This window comes from Euprymna scolopes, chromosome 2 (genome assembly GCF_053919585.1).
Source record: "Euprymna scolopes isolate OS-2025 chromosome 2, ASM5391958v1, whole genome shotgun sequence".
NCBI classification, from domain to species: domain Eukaryota; kingdom Metazoa; phylum Mollusca; class Cephalopoda; order Sepiida; family Sepiolidae; genus Euprymna; species Euprymna scolopes.
The window spans coordinates 27,008,726-27,014,292 of NC_136483.1; the positions used below are offsets into that span (position 1 = coordinate 27,008,726).

A 5,567-nucleotide genomic window follows, 5' to 3' on the forward strand; every position below is an offset into this window, starting at 1 on the left:
TTTTCATCTACGGAATACTATACGGCATAAAAGCAGTTGTTTTGTATTTACAAACAGTTGTTACCACCCCTTTTTCCAATATTACGAATTATAAATTTATTTTGTCTTGTAAAGCCTACCGTAGTTTCTTTTAAAGTAACGTTAAATTTTAGATTTTTGTAATTTCGCCACGGGAAATCTACATATTGAGATAAAAGATACAATTACTTGAAATGCAGGTACTTATGTTATAATATTTTTGCATATTCTTATTGTAAATCATCCTAAATCTTATTTAGACAATCCTAATGTTATGAAATCAAAAACGGATACTATTTTTTTATTTTTTTTTTATTTACTAGGAAGTCATCACTTATCAACGCCCGGAAGTTTGATGTTTTTGGCATAGAAAATCTCCAATAACTACAGGAAATTGTAAGTTTCAAAAATAAGGAACAATAATTTGTATTATTTCAATTACTCGGACTACTGTTCTCATCTTGAGTGTTATTCTCAAAACGTTTCGGTCATTATTACCTCTTACCTGTTTCAGGTGCGAGGGTATGTACGAAAATTCATGGATTAAATAAAAAGTTCTGTTCGAAATTCCATACAAATTTCCGAGTTAGAAATAAAAATTCAAGAGTTTGACAATACACTAAAACGGTTGGAGTTTACATCGGTCGAAACGTTGTGCTAATAACATCCAAGATCAGAACAGTAGTTCATATAATTCGAATAATCCAAGTTATAGAAAATAGGGGTTTTATGCTATGTGCAGACGTTTTATTCTATGTCAAACGAATCATTACATTTGGTAGAAAAATAAAACAAGTATTTAAGCGCATTGGCACAGCGTTACCCTATTGGATACGTATTACTGAGTAAAGAATTTAGAGAAAAACAATGAAAAGTATTGTTGTAAAGATGTAAATCCCTTTTAAGTGTAATAAAGTCACTATGACGGCCCAAAATTTTTAATACTTAATAGTTTTTTTGTTTTTGATTTTTAATGGAGAGTAGAAAACGCATTGTGGATGCCAAATTTCAAACATCAATGCTTCAGTTCAGCTATCCAATTTTCGACTCCTCGACTGCTTTCAATCCATCTTTTTAAAAGTTAATTATTCTCTACACATGTAAATTACTTTCTCATACATGCAAATTAGTTTTAACTATAACATCTGCAAGTTCTTTTCTATTTAGAAAATGGTCGCACTGTAAGCGAAAAATCTTATTGGTCTTGAAGCTGGTAGGTTTCTTGTACTTGTCTCTATTGTTACAGACATAGTACCGGTCATATTTTATTTCAGGATTCACAGCATGCCTACTCCTTAAACTGTTATTAGCTCACAGAACCTTGACAATAGCTGAATTTTTCAAACATTATGTCAGCATACGTTTTTAAGCCGATTAAAATCAATTAAGTTTTATTGAATTACAGTATCGCTTAGTTAATAAATAATCGAATAAAACTATTTAAAATTATAATATAGTTTGAAAAAGTGATTTTATAAAGTTAAGTTTAAACGTGAATGTAAGTCGATTTAAATATTAAAACCACTTCCGAAAGTAAAGCTTGGAATAGGTTAATGAACAACGCTAAATAAATGAACACAACGAAAAAATAATTAGATATGAATTGCAATCTTGTAGTTTTAAATCGGCGAATGAAATTCACTTTAAAAATGATGCACGTGCTTTTTTAAATCAGATTCTTGCGAACTTTAGTTGAATTAATTAAGGTATCCTCTGGTCATTAAGCTTTGAACTTGTAACATACATAAAATATTTTTTAAATGTCACATAGGGAGGATATCTGTTTAGTCAATTTTATTATATAGATCAAGGGTCACCAAACTATGGCCCACAAGCCAAATCCGGCTCGTTATGTCAGTTCATTAGGTCCGCCAACGGTACTTGAATTTGCTTGATAAAACGCCTGGAACACAAAACTTTGTGATAAAATTTCAATTTGAATATTATTTTTAGAATACTAGATTTTCATGTTTGCGAAAACCTGATCGCTTTCTTCTTTAATTTAGGCATTTCATTTTTTTCCAGATCTCCCTACCTTTGGTGAACGGTAGTTTTACCAATGACCCCTAAACTATCTGCTTTTCTTATGTTTCAAAAGGATTTAAAATACTAGAATACTAAAAAAAGTTTCACATATCTTAGTAACCATTTTTTGCTGCTTAGTTTGAAAAATTCGAATATGTGCACATTATGTCTGATGTATCTTTTTGCTGTTGTCGATTGCTTTGATAACTTTTTAGTAAACAAACATGTTGGTTGCTTTTGTTTTTGTTCATTGCATGCGCATCACCCATGATTAACATGGAATGCTAAACTTAGTTTTTCTTCTTTTTTTTCAGACTTCCGTTCTAGCCCGCGTTCGTCATTCTTTCGGTTATTCGGTCCATAGTAAAAAAAGGTTTGGTGACCGCTGATATAGATCAAAAAGTCAAATTCCCAAACACAAAATTAGTCAGCTTGCTTTTGTGTATGAAGATTTGATTTTCTAAAGTTTGTCATGCTGAATTGAACAGTGTACTAAACATGTTATTCATGGAATACACACTAATAACTGCTGACTTCGAGTCCAATAGAACAAAATCAGAAGTTAGAGTGATCTAAAATGCGACCAAAGGGGAAAAAGTTGCTCTTTAATAATTAAGCTACTTAAAAAAATAGTACAAACCCGTTTGTGTGAAGTCTGTAGAGTTCCGTGTGTGTAAACAAAAGAAAAAATGTCCACCTTTTCTCTTTATATGATTGTGATATTGTCACATAACATGCAAATAAATCCGATTGGATATAAAAAGCCTGATTTTTCAGAGACAGGGTTGATTTTGAATTTGGATGCCAGAGTAACAAGTGTTGTCTGTAGTGTGTCATGTCCTAGAGTTTAGTTTTGACAGTAGAGTGTTGATATTTAGGGTTGAGTTTTTGATAGCAGAATGTCGACATTTGAAGTATCGAGTTTTTGGCAGCATTGTGTCAAATTTAACATCTTTAATCATAAGCTATTTCAGCGTAAAGAGATCAAGGAGTCAAGACAACTGCGATTTGGAAAAGATTTGATACTACCTTTTAGTGGAGAAAGTGATCTGATCGCATGGATCAAAAGGTTACAATTAGTAGCGAAGCTACAAAATGTACAAGACCTTGTGAGTTTTTCCCCTGTTTCTCCGTGGAGATGCGCTAGCTCTCTACTTTGAAATGAGCAAAGAAGATCAATTAGATGCGGAACAGATAGAAATTTGACTAGTGACGGCATTTACCGAATAATTCTTTTGAAGTATATAAAAAGTTAAAGCGATGCAAGTGGATAGAAGAGTCAGTTGATGTTTATGCCATGCAATCAAAAGATTGGCTGGACTGGTAGGATACCTAGAGATAGGGTTGGACCATACAGCAAAACCTGCTTTCATCACGGGATTTCCAGATGATGCATCTAAAGACAGAAATTACCTCACGTAGAGAGGCTTTTAATCAGTAAAAGAATTCGAGAGATGAAATAGTGGCAGCTAGTGCACAAAGCAATACTCACAGAAATAAAAAATCAACCAGCATTCAATATTTGGAATGCAGAGGATCGCACTTTATAAAAGATTATAACGAGTTACCTAAGTAAAGTGCTACATCTGTGGAAAGTTTGGTCATATTGCAAGATATTGTTCTCAAAGTCAGGGAAACGGACAAGGGGGAGCTTCTGCGCCAGTAGCTAACCTGGCAACAGAATAAAGCGGCAGTACTGACATCTTCCGATAATAGATATGATTGTGAACCATACACTTGTCGATACTGGGTGCACTACTACTTTAATCAATTCTAGACTTGTGAGTTACTGCAGTAATAGTGGCACCGTAAAAGCAGTTGATGGCAGGGACAGAAAGTGTGAAGGCGTATTAAAAGTAGAAATTGAAATACATGGAGTACGAGTAAAAATGGAGTTTTTTTTTGTTTTTTTTTATTACATTTTCACCCCAAACAAGGCAAATTGCCACTTTGGTGTAGGGGGCTACTATCAGGGGCAACAACTACTGGGGTACTATGTAGGGATTTGGGCAGCAAGGTGTCGGTTCACGTTACACTTGAACTTCTGCACGTCAGTACTGTTGGGGAAGCAGGGACCTGGAATGGAATTCCAGAGTCTTGCGGTTCTGGGGAAGAAACTATTGGAGTAAAAAGATCTTTTACATCTAGGGACCTCTACAGTGTGGGGGTGGGATCTAGTAGCCTGTCGGGTTTGTCGAGGGTGCTCGCGTCGTGGGGGCACAAGTGATTGCAGTTCATCAGAGCATTCACCACTAAAATACTTGTAGAACAGGCAGAGGGATGCAACATTTCGTCGATGGGACAGAGTCTGAAGCTTAGATGCCAGTTTAGGGCCTATCAGATTTGCGACTCTCTTTTGAACCTTGTCAAGGAGCGAGAGACTAGTAGCAGATGCACCAGCCCAGATGTGGCAGCAATACTCCATACATGGGCGAATGGTGGCCTTATAGAGGTACAGGATACTTTCGGGTGTTAGTAGTTTTCTAGCACGGTAGAGAGAGCCTACCTTTCTTGCAGCGGCCCTGGCAATGCCTTCAATGTAATTGTTCCAACTCATGTTTCCTGTGAACGTTAGGCCAAGGAGTTTGAAAGATGGACTCTCAGATAAAGGGTCGTTGGCCATTGCTATTGGTGGTAGAGAGGGTTTCTTGTAATTATTGAATGAAACTAGTTTAGTCTTGGCAGCATTGAACGCGACCAACCACTTTTGTCCCCATTCCACTACAGATTGGAGGTCTTCCTCTAGTGTTTCTGCCATTTCTTTAGAAATGTGTTCATTCGTCTTCCTGTCGTGTCTGCCATAGAGTGTAGTGTCATCAGCATATATACCCATCTCAGAGGCAATGTTGTCGGGGAGGTCATTTATGAATATCAGGAACAATAGAGGTCCAAGGATAGAACCCTGGGGCACTCCCGCATTTATATCATATTGTTTAGATGTGCGACCGTCGAGGACTACCTGGATTTTTCTCTTATCTAAGAAGGATTTAATTATGTTAAGTATTCTACCAGTGATACCGTAAGATCTAATCTTCCTGAGGAGACCCTCAGTTGATATTAATTAGTCACATCATTGACTGGATTGATGCCCTAATTGGAATTGATGTAATCAATGAGATGGGAGAGTAAGGATAAAGAAAGCTGAGGTAAAATTTGGAAATGTATATTGTGCCGTAGCTGTCCATCAGCCAGATGTTTATAAAATTGAGGATAAAGGATTTAAGGCAAATTTCGGCGGAGAGAAATGGACAGTGAAATGGAAATGAAAGAAAGGCCCTCAAGTGTTATGGAATAGAGTGGCATATTATAAGAATTCGCTAGAAATTAAGAAAGCCTCAGAGTTTCAGAAGGAGGTGGAAAGGTGGTTAACAGAAAGTATTCTTTTACCGTGTAAGGGAGAAGGAAAAGATGTGCTACCAAAGGGAAAGTCAGGCCAGTGTTGAACTTCCGTGAATTGAACAGTTTTGTGGCGTTTCATACAGGGAGCAATAATAGATGTGTATGCTGAAAAGGTAAGGAAGTGG

General features: G+C 36.2%; 1 long non-coding RNA gene across 1 annotated transcript; it reads left to right on the forward strand.

Annotated features, from left to right (window-relative positions):
- Positions 1 to 274: 274 nt before the first annotated feature.
- On the forward strand, positions 275 to 2,735 carry LOC145241436 (uncharacterized). The gene is made up of 2 exons (XR_013862556.1): positions 275 to 414; positions 2,358 to 2,735. It is a non-coding gene; the product is annotated as an uncharacterized LOC145241436 (long non-coding RNA).
- The last annotated feature ends 2,832 nt before the right edge of the window (positions 2,736 to 5,567 follow it).